General features: G+C 50.1%; 1 protein-coding gene across 3 annotated transcripts in view; it reads right to left on the bottom strand.

Annotated features, from left to right (window-relative positions):
- Nucleotides 1–16,312, bottom strand: part of SORCS2 (sortilin related VPS10 domain containing receptor 2) — a 2,879,055-nt gene that overhangs the window by 1,402,438 nt on the left and 1,460,305 nt on the right. The window lies entirely within an intron of this gene.

Raw genomic sequence — 16,312 nt, 5'->3', positions numbered from 1 at the left:
CTCCAGGGAAGGGAAAACAAAGTCCGTTTTCCCTTTCCATGGCGGCCATTGAAAAAAATAGGAAAAAAAGTAAAACTAAATGGCCACCATGGGAAGTGTGAAGGGACTACACATAGTCCCTTCTTCATTTTAATGACAGGCTGTCACAGATCGGGAGCGGACACGCTGGGGACTGAAGTGTTCCCAGCGCGTCTGCTCTCAAAATTGACAGAAAAGAAGGTAAGTGGGGGTGGGAAGACGGAAAGGGAAATCTGTGAAGCGGGGGGTGGCAGAAGTCTTACCTGATTCCCTGGTGAGGGGAGATGGTGGCCACCGGCCGTGAGGAGGATCTGGTCAGCGTGATTACCTTGGGGTATTGCCCGCATTCTGAGCCTCCCTATTGTCTGGGAGGCCAGCACACCCCTCTCGCCGGCTACTAATAAGTAACATCTGCTGTTTAGAATGAAATTGAAATCTTTTTCTGAGTTAACTGCTTTGTGTCTGTAGTTTCAGTGTATATGGTGTAGGCCACACTATATCTGTTGAGCAACTTGATAAAAGGCACTTACAGAAATAACCTCAGTGCCATGGCCACGAACACCATGTAACTGCCCCATGTGAATTGATAAACAGGAAGTGATGGTGCCTGAATATTGTTCTAATTGAAAGATGGGCTGTACTCTAGTAAAGAGTTAAGGAATCAACAGTGGTGGCGGTAGCCCTTAACTGATGGCCTTGCACAATGATAAATCACTGATGGAACAGATTTTTAACATATGCCATCAATCCTTTCGCTGCTGCTTGATGTATTCATATGTCGTTTTGAACTTGAGTTTTTAATTGTGTAGGTAATTGCCAAATATTCAATGTTAAGGATAATCCCTGAAAGATCATCACAATATCGAGTCCAATGACACCAGCACTCAATGTTGTTTACTTGGTCACCTCCCTACTTCACCCTCTCCATCACTGTGAGGGTGAGGGGATGGAGATGCCTGAACAGGACATTGCATTCCATGTGCATCAAGAGTAAAGCAAACAGCATATGTTTTATTATGTGGCAAGATTGGCCTTCGTTGGTGGCCCAGTCTGTATACATTTTGATGCTGTGTCATTGGATGTGTTAACCCCTTAAGTGCTAAGGACGAGTATGCTTGTCCTATTTGCATAGAATTGCATAGAGCTCAGCATTGGCCAGCATTCTCCCCCCGCACGAGCCTTGCTGGGCCTGCATCCTTGTAGCCCTTCCATCCCCTTACTTTGCACTTAGATTGTGGACCTTCCTTCCCCTTCACTCTCTGCTTGTCCCTGGTTTTGTCCACCTGGCCTCCGCTGGCATTTGCTTTTTCACTGACTGGCACTTCCCCACCTTCCCCTCTCCCCTGCACTTCTTGATACTGCACTTGGATGATTCGAATGTCACAAGGCCTAGTAGGATAATTTTTTTGTCCTCTTTTTTCGCTCGCCCTCAAAACACTTATAGGCGCATTATAAACACCCAATACATAAAATAAATAAATTGGCAGCAAATCACTGTAGACAAGGAAAGAGAGAGAGAAAAAGAGAGAGAGAGGGGAGGGAGGAGGGTGATGCCTATTCTAAACAGTCTCTGTTAAAGACAACTGTTCATCCTCGCAGGATGAGCCTACATAATAAACATACTGCCACTCCAGATAAATAGCAAGGGCGTGAAAGCCTGTGGGTATTTTCCCGTTTTGCATCAAGGGATTTTAGCTACACTGAGGAGACTGCTTGGAACAATGTTTTCATTGCTAGGAACTAAAGCATCTTCTGCTTCACCGAAGCCAGACATGTGTGGGGAAAAAGTGTGAAACCAGAGGAGCTATTGATTATTCACGTTGCTACCAGGTGCCTGGGAAACTTACGTAAGTGTCAGTGGGATAGTCTTCATCGACTCATTTTGTGGGTGACATATGAAAATATGTTAATTCGGAGATAAAATGCAAATGGAAGCATCTGCAATCCTTGGACACTCAGTGCAACTCCTGAATAGGAGGAAATCGGAGGTTAAAATAGTATGGGCCGACCACAGCTGCAATAGAGTCAACAGGAATGTGTGCTTAGAGTGATGCAGCCCGAGGAATCGCGATTCTCTGCAGAAACGTTCAACCTCGGTTGAATATATCCATCTGGAACTGTGTCTTGTTTCCCTCAGAGCCCAATTGCTAATACGACGTGTCTGCTTCATGCTAAAAGCTAGAACATCACCTATCTGCCCTTTATTAAGAATAGTGATAGTTCTACTCTTGAGGGAAGTAAGGGCACTAGTCATGTTGGGTTATTCAAAGAACTATGTGAGGAGGTCGAATGGTTCCCGGATTACGAACAATGTGCCTTCTTTGAAACACTGAAAGGTGCCCTTAAGCAACGAATCCAGAAACAAGATTTGGTTTGAAATTATGCCCATCTTAGTACCCTAAATACTATCCGTATGTGGCGGTAGTGTTTAATCAATATTTGAAGCCTGAGAGTTATTTAAAATTATGCCCTGACCAAGGGCCAGAGACTTCTATCTTCGGCTTCGCATGAATCAACTTCCGGTTTTGGCTATCTGTGGGGCCCGGAAGGCGATTCCTCGTGAGATCAGATTTTGTAGGATCTCCCATATTCCCTCTAATCTTGAAACACCTGGACATGTCCTGACGGAATGCCCTTGCCTGGGCTCTTTGTATGTGGTGACACTGGGCCATATTGTTCACAATTTAGACTACATAAAAAGTGACGAGTTTTGGGTGACCTGCTTTAATTGTACCTCAATAGGCACTTTATTGTATGTGAAGTTACCCCTTAGGTTTTGATTATTTTAATTATAATTTTATTGACCATTTTTATGGCACCTAGACACAGGTGTTTCCAGGTGCCATAAGACAATATGGGGGTCGGGGGGACATGGGAATCACAAAAGTGCGAAAACAAAGAACGGTTATATTGGCCTTGTGGCAATCCTACTGTGCAAGTGCATGGCAAGGTGATAAGTGCAAGTGAGGGGTTAGAGGGAGAAGTGCAGCAGTGGGGTACCCCCACGGATGGAGGTGGGCACGTGCTGGTCAGGCCAAGGAGGCAAGTGACAGGGGAAAGCGGGGGAGGGAGGGATGAGTGCAGTGGACAGGGAGGATCAGTTGGGATAGTCTCGGAAAGGGAGCCTGAGGGCAATGCTTGCAAAGGATGCTGCGGGGACCGATGATGGGGTGGTCTGTCCTCTGTTTGGCTCTGAAGGGACCAGGCCCCAGTTGCAGTGGCAGATGGAGAGTTTAGCAGGGGAGGGGGAGAGGGAAAGAAGAGGAGAAGAAGAACATCTTGAGCAGTTTCTGGAACTTCGGCTCAAGTCTGAGGGGGGACGATGGCTGTTCCAGACGGAGGGGCCAGCTGAGGAAAGGGATCTACCTCCCACACCAAAGGACTCTTGGCGGTGGGTATTTCGGGAGAGAAAGCTGGGCGTAGAGAGGTCCCAGGCTCCAGACTGCCTTATGGATGATGGAAAGAGTCTTGAATTTGATCCTTGCAGCCACAGGTAGCCAGTGTAGAGATTTTAGGGCTGGAGAGATGCAGTCCCTGGGCTTGAGGCCAAGGATAAGTCTTGCAGTCCTATTCTGGAGTAGTTGAAGGGGGCAAAAGGAGGAAAGAGGCAGGTTGGGGAAGAGGCTATTGCAGTAGTCAAACCTAGAGAGAACCAGGTCTCTGGTGAAATTGAGCTTCTGTGGGAAGGTGAGGAAAGGTAGAATGCCCTTGAGCAGATGAAGCTGAAAATTCGACTCCTGGGCAAGGTCTGTGATGTGTGGCGAGAAAGAGAGGGAGGAGTCAAAGATGATCCCAAAGTTTTTTGTCTCACAAGTGGGGGAGGGTAAAGGACCCAAGAAGTCTGGCCAGAGATTCGGGGGGGGGAGTCAAGAAGCTGGTGTCCCAATGAGAAGGATCTCTGTCTTACTGGCATTAAGGCAGAGATCATTAGCAGAGCACCATGACTGAATAGCAGTCAGGCAGTCAGGTATGAGGGAGGCGAAGGAGGAGGTAGGAGAAGGCAATCTGAAAGAGAGCTGTGTGACATCTGTGTAACACTGGACAGGAGGGGAGAAAGTGGAGATCAGATGGGCCAGAAGGGCCAGGTTGATGGTGAAGAGCCATGACAATAGGATATCGCCCTGAGGGACGCCACAGACAGAGAGTGAGGTGGAGAAGAGGAAAGGACCCATTTGCACTTGGTAGGGTCTATTAGAGAGGAAGGAGGTCAGCCACTCCAGTGCCCTGTCCATGATGCCTATGGTATCATAGTGATGGTTTATGAGGATAGAGTGGTTGCCTGTGGCAAAAGCAGAAGAAAGATTGTGGAGGATCAGAACAGAGGGAGTGTTAGAGTCCAAGTTAGAGAGTAGGTCTTCATAGGTGTTCATGAGAGCAGTTTCTGTGCCTCTGGCTGCACTGAAACTGGTCTGGTAGTCATGGAGGCAACCAGCTATTTCGGTTTGGAGGATCAGTTGGTGAATGACCAACTTCTCCATGAGTTTACCCAAAAACGGGGTGATAGAGATAGGGCAATAGTTAGCCGGGCAAGAAGGGACAGCGAACGGATTATGCAGAGGGATTGTTGTTATGAAGACTTGAGGCCACATTAATACTGAAAGGTTTAGTAGTAGAAGACGGGTTTAAGACTGAACAGTCTTATCTCCATTGTCTCCTTGATTTACAGAGACCCCATGAAAATTGAACCAGGATCTATTAATGGATTTCTATTGATGCACAAAAAGGAGTTCAATCATTCCGCCCTCCCCAGGATGAACGGACCAAAAATAAAACTTAGTTTATAGTGATGATGGAACATTCACATCGACACAGTCAGAAATCCATAGATGAGTCACTGGTTTTTGTTAGTTTGGTCAATAAGAACTTCCATTCTTTTTGGGGAAATGCATTATTAGAAAGTGCCTTAGGCTATAGTATCACTGAAAATGCCTCCATGGGACATACTTAAGAGTATGCTTAAATGTTAAGAGTCCACTTTAGGAAATCCTTTGGATGAATTACTATGTGTGTATATATATATATACATGCAGGTTTACATTATTTGTATAGAGATGATACACTGATGTATTTTGACAAATCGAAACACAGGGACTGCTTGGGTAATTTTAATTTGTTTAACAATATAACCACTTTGAAACCATGAAGAAGACATGAGTGACATGTGTTGGAAGCAGAATCGCCATACCATTTAAGCAGGCAAGTACATATATGTCCAGTCTACTGAAAAAAACGCCCTTACTTTGAAACACGTGTTGCTTATGGGTTATGAAAGCTGGCACAGATTTTGATTAAAAAATGTCTTTGCTCATAGAACTATTGTGTGACATGTTCTCTTAAGTAAAGAGGTGTGTTTGTTATTCTGTGTAACACATTAACAACTCAATCATTGCTTGATGTCCATATTTGAATTCGATTTAAGGCCGTACGTAGGTCTCCAGATTTTATTCGGCATTATATAATTTGACAGTGATACTAGTTTATTCTAGAGGCCTTTTCCCAAGGCAGACCCAGATTACATGAAAGGAATTCGGGAGCAGCTGGACAGTCTGAAAGGAAGAGCTCACATGATGGATCTGCCTTAAGCGCCGGTCAGTGTCCCTCCCTGTCCAGGGACTTTCAAAGGAAGATAAACATTGAGTACTATGTCGCCAAATGATTTTGACAATGTTGCCAATATTTCATTATATCCCAGATAGAAAGTGAAAGCCTTTCTGTGAAAGTCTGTTTAAAAGATATGTCACTGAAATGGGAAATATAATGCACGTTTCATGTGTTTTGTGATTCAGAATTAAAATCGATACCCTATGTATCATCATTGCATATAGGCGTATCTCCTGCAATTTGGGGTCTGCCCCTGGAAGCTCTAGATGTCTCAAATTGAGATTTGGAGTATCAAGTCCTTTGATCAGTGTCTGCCATAGCCAATAAACTAATTGACATCTATTATCTAATTATCAGATCGAACTGGTGTATTGTGAGGGTTAACGTTACGTGAGGTAGGCCCCACTCTCCCAAGTATACAATTACTTGCAACAAATCAGACATCACAGAAGGGATAGTCCAGCAGCATTGGTGCCTACACTAGAAAACTATAATTTGTCATAGATAGTGTCAAACATTGCAGATTTAAGTCATCCCAAGAATAAGAGAAACATTGATTCTGTGAATTGTAACTGCAGTGAATTGTAATGTTTAACTTTAGGTTGATTACAGAGTCAGCTCTTGATTTCAGGGTGGAAGCAGAGACTCCTTTCTACTGTACATTGTTTTATGTAATTTCTCTATTGCCAAATCATGTTCATATGTGTCTATACTTTTAGAGTGAAGTCAAGCATTAGATTTGGTCCAGTTACAGGTGCTGGTGTTGTCCAATTGTAATTCAAGTTGGGAACACCTGCCAGATTATTTTGAGGATATTCCATTAAATAAAAATACATTCTTACTCTAAATAAGTTTGTTGCTTGCTTGCAAGTGTGAGGGTGGGATTGCTACAACCTAAATTATCTAGATGACATTTTCCTGAGACTGTAAAGCGATGCGCAAAACTTAAAAAGTTCATTGTGTGCATTTTCTTTAGCAGTGGGTTTCAATCTTCCTCCAATAGGGTGTCGCCCAATCAATCTTTATATGTATAAATAATCCAACGCAACATAACGAGTAACCATATCTGGACTCTGGATTGACAACAAAAAACAAAACATGTGTGGAAAATAATACCATGCTCGTCCTTGCCATGCACTCCGCCAACAGCACCGGGCACCACTTCTTGATGTCATAATGATAACTGTGTTCGAGCAGTAGTGGATAACGCAGATGTCTAAAGCAGCATGTGCTTAATAAACAAAGCAGAACCTCAGCCAATTAGTCTAAATATATTTGCTAAAACGTTCAAGCAATTATATTTTATATTTTCAAAATCGGTACACAAACACATCACGGTTTTATTTTGGGAAAACATTAGCAACATGTGTGTGCACTAGATTGAAATCCGGCAGGTCTATTCAACAGTAGCAGTAATCCAAGAGACAAGGGTACAAATAGTCTGGCAGGCCGGGGATGTCTCCCTTAACTAGGCAGAAGACCTTAGATGTCACGTGACACACAGCTGCAAACTGGTAATTAAATGTGTGTTTGTTCACCGGGATGTGACCACGCATCAAAAACTCAGTGACCCTTGTTTCATTAATTCCACAGTGAAGGGAGCTACTCCGGAAGCAAATCTTTTAATTACAAACCAAGGTCTGCTAATTTACCAAATTGCTGGACTGAAAAGACAATCGCATAGCTCCTCAACCGTGCAATCTATCGTTTGCAGGCCTCACACAAAATAGCCGGATACGCTCGCCTTAACATCAACTGCTGGGTCTTTGTCCATCCTCTGTGGGTGGATGTGTTCTGGAAGCATGCACAGAGTGAAAACTGTTGAGAGTGTAGCATCAAAATGGTGGAGGGGCATATCCACACCAAACCTGCTCATGTCATTCTCCCCCTGGACGCACAGAATGCATGCGTGCTGCAAACTATATTGCTTCAGAGCAGACTGGCATCGGATATGAGTGGCTGTATTTCTGTATTCTGAATGAGATAACACATTACGCTTGTATGCCGTTTAATATGAAATAAATAAATAAATAAATGCCACCTTCCTCCTCCTGCATCCTTTCCTATGTGCCTCTCCTTCTCAAATGGAATGGGTTCCCTTGTTTCACCTGTTGTTCTTTGAGCGCGGATGCATCTGTACATTACTAGTCTTCTTTCTACCCACAGGATATCAATGTTATTTATTTTCTGTGAGTTTGATTCCTCATCCTCTTTTTCCCCCCCCATCATAGGTTACCACCTAAAGTGGCATCCTTACAAGCCACACAAGTCTATTTTCCTTCTTATAGATACTCATATTCACCCAGAGGTCTCATAGCATTAGAAGTGGGGAAATGCTCGGGAATTAGAGTGAGGAGCAATAAAGATGATTTGTTAGGGACAGCGATAAACAGGTCTTAGGTTCCTCCTTTAAAGACGGAAAGTGAGGACAGGAGCAAATAACCATAGACAGAGAATTCCACAATCTATGTTCCACACTAGAAAATGCCTGGCTCCCAATCCTAGTCTACATGATGCACAGAACTAAGCACAGAGATTTCCAATTCTTAAAACCTCTGTGCGAAGTTGAATGCAGAGTTTTTAATGAGAAGATGGGGTCTTGTCCCCTGCCTAGCTTTAAAGACAAGGCCGAGAGCCCCAAATGATGCCCACCAAAAGATATGTATCCGATATAAGTCCCAAAGATGTGACAAAATGGGTTGCCTTCCACTTGCAACTAGCTGGGGGCAGACGGAATCCCTCGGATACTACAGATATTTGGGAAAACCACAATAAAGAGAGTGCTGTATTGAAGGGAATACGCCACAGCTGCAGTTATAGCAGTATGTTTCACTTCAGTCCATAGGCGAGGAGTTGCTCCTGCATGAGATGTATACATGGAAAAATGAAAGATGAGGAAACTGCGAAAATTAATATACACACTCTGTGTACAAAGTGTGTGTGGAGGCTAGCTTCCACTCCAACCAATAGAACCTCACTTTTTCCAGTGTTCTGCTTCAACCATTGTCTGCTCTATCAAAAGTAGAACAGTTCAAAGAAAGATGTTTCCTTATATGGTCCAAGCCTTTCAACAGATATTCGAATTTAGGAATATCCGACATTGCTATATAGAGCAAGGCAGCTGCTCTGCCTGTTGTCATCCCCTTTCCACTCTTCTCTCTCTCTCTCTCTCTCTCTCTCTCTCTCTCTCTCGCTCTATCGCTCTCTAATGCCTATGTGTACGTTTCTGTGGGGCTAGATGCATGGCTACATGTACGTGCTCAGGTTGTTTGTGGCATCTTAGATGAGGTGCACTCTTCCACTTCCGCCACAATTATTCATGTACTGACTATACCTAAGCGAACATTCTATTATTCATGATAATAGTGCCTGGCCTTACTGGATGGTAATGGCCTGCAGACCATGTATGGCGGCGTAGGAGCCCTTTTTGTGAAAAGAAAAGGGAGTGCAGTGTGCTAGACTTGAGATGTTTCACACAAACATGAAAACTATACCAATGATGGCCATCATGGCAATGTGAAATGGGGGGGACTGCGTATCTTCAATTTTGAGAGCAGCAGGAGAGCCCTTGCCTAGGTGGGTTGGCAGCTGGAGTGAGGATGGCAGCATCAGAGGAAGGTAGGAGGGCAGATGAGACCTTGCCTAGGTGGGTTGGTGAATGCTAGTTAGGGGGTGGTTGCCAGCAGGCAGTAGGTATCAGGAGAAGAACAGAGGCAGGGGGCAAGACGCAGAGAGCCGGCATGCAGTCTGCGCGGCTGCTTGGAGCATTGGCATGTGCCGGTTGTTGATGCTCAACTTGATTGGCTGCTCACGCAAACCGGTATGCTAATATTGTAATATTGGCCTCACTGTATGATAACATCTTTAATTAAAAAAAGCTTCAACCAATTCAGAATCTATTTACTGATGGCATTGCTACGTGCAGCAAAATGGACTAAAATTGCATTCAGCACTCTATGAATGAGGACCTGCATGTTGTCAATATAACTGTATAAACTAAACACTTCAAAATGTATTTGTTTGTTTTAAGGCCATCACGGAAAACCACAAAAATATTACAACATTTCTCTATATTACACAAGACACTGCTGAAAGATTGAGGGGCCGATTCATGGAACAAACGTGCGCCGAAAATCTTTGCGCAAGCAGGCGCAAGCGGAAAAAAACAGGCGCACGCATGCGATTCATGGAAGTCCTTGCGCGTGTTTACCTCGGGATGTGCGCCAAACCCGTGCATGGCGCACACGTCACTGCAACATCCCGAAAGACGTGCGCGACGCGCACAGTGAAAGCGCACAACCTCTGCGCATACACTAGAAAGTGGGCGGAACACGGGGCGTAACGCGCGGAATGGGGAACAACTCGCGAAAACAAGGGCGTAACTGGGGATGTACTGCAGGGAAGCAGACGGAACGCCCACACGCACCCGAACCACACGTATTCATGGAATCGAATAGGGCAAAGCCACGCACAGCGAAAGACACGCACAAGCCGAAACACGTCAGCCACACGAAGGCAGGCGGGAAGCGTCCCTGCGCATTACAAAAGTGGCAACATACAGCAATCGTGCGAGCGGGGCACGTGTATTTCGGGGTTGCTCGGGAAGTCACACACGCGATTGAGAGGGGTACGTGTATTCCGGGGTTTCGCGGGAAGTCACACACGCGATCTGGCCTGCGGGAGCGGGCTACGTGTATTTCAGGGGTTCGCGTGCAGTTTTTCACGCGATCGGGCCTGGGGGAGCGGGCTACGTGTATTTCAGGGGTTCGCGTGCAGTTTTTCACGCGATCGGGCCTGGGGGAGCGGGCTACGTGTATTTCAGGGGTTCGCGTGCAGTTTTTCACGCGATCGGGCCTGGGGGAGCGGGCTACGCGTATTTCAGGGGTTCGCGTGAACTTTTTCACGCGATCGGGCCTGGGGGAGCGGGCTACGCGTATTTCAGGGGTTCGCGTGAAGTTTTTCACGCAATCGGGCCTGGGGGAGCGGGCTACGTGTATTTCAGGGGTTCGCGTGAACTTATTCACGCGATCGGGCCTGGGGGAGCGGGCTACGTGTATTTCAGGGGTTCGCGTGAACTTTTTCACGCGATCGGGCCTGGGGGAGCGGGCTACGTGTATATCAGGGGTTCGCGTGAACTTTTTCACGCGATCGGGCCTGGGGGAGCGGGCTACGTGTATTTCAGGGGTTCGCGTGAACTTTTTCACGCGATCGGGCCTGGGGGAGCGGGCTACGTGTATTTCAGGGGTTTGCGTGAAGTTTCTCACGCGATCGGGCCTGGGGGAGCGGGGTACCACTCACCGTCTGCCTTGCTTGTAGAAGAACGCGTAGCCAACACCCGCTGTGAAGTAATAGCGTGTGAACCCCAACGGATGGAAAACACACGCACCGCACGAAAAGCACGTACAGAACATAAAGGCACGCGGGATCTCCAAGCCCTGCCAGGGCAACGCCCGTGCGCAAAACGTCACAGACGCGCTTACGCTGTAAGGGCCTTTGGTCCAATGAAATCGCGTACGCGTGCTGACGCGCTTACGCGCTAAGGGCCTTTCCTCGATTTTCACGCTGACATGCAGGATTTTCACGTGCCAAATCACTCCGTATCAAGCTGGCCACGCGAAAACACACGGAAGACTACGCTCCTGCCCAGAAGGCCGAATTACTGCCCCCCAGTGCCCCGAGCAGCCTCCCACGTGCCATCTGCTGCTGCCTGCCTGCCTGCCTGCTGCCACCGTGCCCTGCCATTTGGTGCCTGCACATCAGCCATCTGCAGGTGTCCAGTTGCTGTGTCCACCCCTGCTGGTACAGAAGACTCCCGACTCGGATAACATCGCTCCACAGCCCAGCCCCAGGACCCAGTTGCCCACCCACTCCTGCCCCTGGGGTTGCCATGTCGGGCACATCCACATCTGGCACCAGTGGCAACCCCCGGCCAGAGGGGCAGAGGGGCACCAGCTTCACTGCCACCGAAGTTGGTGTCCTGGTGGAGCAAGTCCTGGGGCAGTATGATGCCCTCTTCGGATCGTCCCGCGCAAACAGGGAAGGACGGGAGAGGATCTGGGCCGACTGTGTGGTTGCCATCAACGCGGAGGGGGTGGCAACCCGCACCATCCAGAAGGTCAAGAAGCGCTGGGAGGACTTGAGGTCCAGGACCCTCATGAAGGCCCGGCGCCTCGTGGAGGGGGGCCGGGGCCGCATGAGTTCCATCCAGATGAGGGTCCTGGAACGCGCACACCCAGCGCTCCACGCCCAGGTCCTTGAGAGGGAGACCCGTCTGGAGTTGAGCGGTAAGTGGCCAAGCATTGCTGTGTGAGACAGGGCATGTTGCAGTGTGCTGGTTGCCTGATACTTGCCTGCATGTGTGACATAGGCCATGTACGCATGTATGTGTGCAGGGACATCATGGGAATGCATGTGCGACCTGTAATGTGTGAACCGCACGCTTGTTGCATGTGTTTGAATGCGACATGGGGAGCCCTGTGCAGATTGCACACATGAGAGCATGCCAGTCTCTGTTCCTGGACATGGGTGGGGGCGAGGGATGGGTGCTGATGCCAGATACATATGTGGTATCCATGTCTGTGTGCCTGACCTGCGTGTCTGTGACTTGTGAGTGCCATGGATGCATGACACATGTCTGTGACAATGTACAGATTCACTGATACAGCCTAGTCATCCTTGTATGCACTGTGATTGGGGTGTACGGGGCCAGATGGATGTGACTGAGGTGAAGTATGTGCATGTGATAGGCATGACCCATGATGCATGTGAGTCCCATTACATTGTATGATTCGAGAGTCCATTGGACATGCATTGAAATGTCCATGGCACGCACCATGACTGTCACTGTGTGTGTTTTGCCTGGACTGACACATGTGTTGTGGTGTGACATGATGGAAGTGTACTTTGACAGTGGCACTCATCTGCTATTGCTTCCTGGCTAGGGGACCATTGTACAGTACCCTGATGCTTGTGTTCTATGTCTCCCTCTACGCAGCGGCTAGTGAAGGAGAGGGCGGAGACGGCGCTGTGGAGCAAGGCGGCGGGGATGCCCCCACGGCTGCAGCGGAAGGGGTGGGTGAGCCCCCACAGGGGCCTGCTACGGCGGTAGACGGCGAGGAGCCATTCAGGTTGGTGGTTTCCACAGAGGAGGAGGAGGCCGCCACTGAGGCGCACATGGGGCCTGGTGGGGGCATCCCTGCTGGTGCAAGTGGTGCAGTCCAGGGGCAGGGGCAGGAGGCAGCACAGGTCACCGTGGAGGGGCCTGTGCATGTTGCTGTCCCTGAACCTGTGGGTGCACCACCTTGCACCAGCAGGGATGCCCCGTCCCAGGCCCGTCCGCAGGTAGAGGGGATGTCCATGTCATCTGACTCCCCTCCACCTGCGGACGAGGGGACCCCTGGCCGTGTGGAGAAGGTCCTGATTGGGGTCGCGATGCGCACGGCTGTGATTCGTGATGCCGTGCATGCTTCCCAGGAGGAGCACGCACATCATCACGAAGAGCACCATGCCGACATGGCCCAATTGGGATCGGCCATGTTCGGGGGTTTCCTGCATGTGTCGGCCAATCTGGCGGCCCTCTCCTCCTCTGTGGAGACTATACGCCAGTCGTTCTCCTTGCCGTCTTCCGGCCCAGATGCCACCAGGGCTCCCTGTGGACCTGCCCTGACCAATGCAGCCAGCTCGGTGGGGATCCCATCCCTGCCACAGTCGGGAGTCAGAGGTCCAGCAGGGGTGGACAACACAGCAACTGGACCCCAGCAGATGGAGGATGTGACGGCATCATCGGGTAGGGCACGTGCACGACGGCGTCGGTGGTTTCCATCATCCTGGATGCCGTCGTGCTGGCAGAGGCAGTGGCGTCGGAGGCAGCAGCAGGCTCGACGTGGGAGGCATCATGGCTCGGGGCCATCAAGATCAGAGGGGCAGGCATCGGCCGGAGGGCAGGAGAACCTTGGGATGGTAGTGTCTTCCGTGTGGGAGCTGTTGGTCCAGCGGATAGGTGCGGAGCGGCAGCGGGCGGAAGAGGAGCGGCTCACCATGGTCAGGGCGGAGTTCTCCATGCGTCGGGCGTTGAGGCAGGCTGAGTGCCTCGAGGAAGCTCGCAGGGAGTTTGAGGTGAACATTTGGTTATCCCTGCGAGACCTCGGGGCCAGGACAGAGTCCCGCCTCCAGGACATCGACATGGAGTTCGATGATGCCCTGGCCGGCAACATCACAGAGTGAGCCGCAGGACTTGCCCGCTGCCATTGTATATAGTTCTTTAGTTAGTTAGTGTTAGGTTTCCTTTATTTTTTGAGATTTTTTTGGACCGCTCGGACAATGGCCACTTTTCTGTATATAGTTTTTTTATTAGGTAGTAGTAGGTTTCATTTATAGTGTTGGGCTCATGGACCCTGGAATATTATTGTGTATAGTTGGATTTTTTAAAATACATTTTTTTGATTTATATTTGTGTTCACCATGAGGCAATGGTTTGTCCTTATTTTTTTTCACCATGATTTTGCTTTGATTAGTTTACTTCATTTTCTTCGAGAATACATGTTTTTATAACTTTCTTTTGTGGTATTTTCTCATTGGTTTCATGCATGTCATGATATGGGTTTTGACATTCACTTGCACCCATTGGGCCTCATTACGACCCTGGCGCTAAGGGGTCTGCGCCAGCGTTAGCTGCGCCGACCCCTTACCGCCAACTACGAGTTCCCGGAGCGCCATGGTCATTTTTCCACCCGCTTTTTGCGGGCGGAAAAATCCATGGCGCTCTGGGACCTTGGTGTTAATTACGCCACCGTAATTTACGGTGGCGTAATTAACTCCTTCCCCACTCCCATTATACCCTATGGGGCCGAAATGGGAATGGGGAAGGGTAAATGGGTCAATGGGGACTTACCGCCCCGCCGACCTCGGAATGGGGCGGTAAGTCCGCCATCCGCCATGGCGTAAAGGGACTTTGCGCCATGGCGGAAAAGTCCGCCGATGGCGGAAAAAATCCGCCAGGGTTGTAATGAGGGCCATTGTGTATGTGTGTGTGACGGACATGTGTTCATTTACATACTTGCCATTGGGGTTGTATCATGTAATTGCATTTGATATGTGGGTGGATGCAATCCTTGGCTGGGTGTTTGTGCTGGGTATGCTGCCCATTACTGCCATGATTGTGTATCGTCAGGACCTGGGGGCAGGGGGACATGGTTGGGGGCCTGCCCCACAGTGCTGGGGGGTGGGGGTGCAAGGGGACATGAGTGGGACATGAGTGGGGGCCTGCTGGCAGGTGCCCCACAGTGCTGGGGGGTGGGGGTGGTGGGGAACATGAGTTGGACATGGGTGGTGGCCTGCTGGCAGGTGCCCCACAGTGCTGGGGGTGGGGGTGGTGGGAGACATGAGTTGGACATGGGTGGGGGCCTGCTGGCAGGTGCCACACAGTGCTGGGGGATGGTGGGTGACATGAGTTGGACATGAGTGGGGGGTGGGGGTGGTGGGAGACATGGGTGGGGGCCTGGTGGAGGCTGCCCCTGGTGACTGGGGGGGTGGGGGTGCTGGGAGACATGGGTGGGGGCCTGGTGGAGGCTGCCCCTGGTGACTGGGGGGGGTGGGGGTGCTGGGAGACATGGGTGGGGGCCTGGTGGAGGCTGCCCCTGGTGACTGGGGGGGTGGGGGTGCTGGGAGACATGGGTGGGGGCCTGGTGGAGGCTGCCCCTGGTGACTGGGGGGGTGGGGGTGCTGGGAGACATGGGTGGGGGCCTGGTGGAGGCTGCCCCTGGTGACTGGGGGGGTGGGGGTGCTGGGAGACATGGGTGGGGGCCTGCTGGCAGGTGCCCCGCAATGCTGGGGGTGGGGGTGCAAGGGGACATGAGTTGGTGATCATTGGTGCAAGGAGACATGTGCCTTTGCTGGGGGGCATGCCCATGTTGGGTGGGCTGCCTGCGGGACATGACCAGGGATGCAGGGTAGTCCCCTGTGGTGTGGGTTGCCTGCAGGGGCCGTGGAGGGTGTACAGGGAACACCTGGGAGGACCCACATGGCAAATCACATGTAGGACTCCCCGGCACCCCTGAAATACACGTACCCTGCTGAAATCGCGTGTAAAACTTCGTGCACCCCTGTAATACCCGCACGCAGCCCAATCGCGTGTAAAACTTTGCGCGCACCCCTAATACCCGCACGCAGCCCAATCGCGTGTGAAACTTTGCGCGCACCCCTAATACCCAAACGCAGCCCAATCGCGTGTGGAACTTCCCGCGCACCCCTGGAATACACGCGCCCAGGCCAATCGCGTGTGGAACTTCCCGCGCACCCCTGGAATACACGCGCCCAGGCCAATCGCGTGTGGAACTTCCCGCGCACCCCTGGAATACACGCACCCAGGCCAATCGCGTGTGGAACTTCCCACGCACCCCTGAAATACACGCGCCCAGGCCACTCGCGTGTGGAACTTCCCACGCACCCCTGAAATACACGCGCCCAGGCCAATCGCGTGTGGAACTTCCCGCGCACCCCTGAAATACACGCGCCCAGGCCAATCGCGTGTGGAACTTCTCACGCACCCCTGAAATACACGCACACGCTCCCCCAGGGCCGATCGCGTGTGAAACCACCTGCGAGCCCCTGAAATACACGCGCCCAGGCCAATCGCGTGTGGAACTTCCCGCGCACCCCTGGAATACACGCGCCCAGGCCAATCGCGTGTGGAACT

Source organism: Ambystoma mexicanum, chromosome 6q (assembly GCF_040938575.1).
Source record: "Ambystoma mexicanum isolate Mex_15411 chromosome 6q, UKY_AmexF1_1, whole genome shotgun sequence".
Classification (NCBI taxonomy): Eukaryota; Metazoa; Chordata; class Amphibia; order Caudata; family Ambystomatidae; genus Ambystoma; species Ambystoma mexicanum.
Note: the sequence above shows the minus strand (reverse complement) of the source record. Positions and strands in the feature narration are given on the sequence as shown.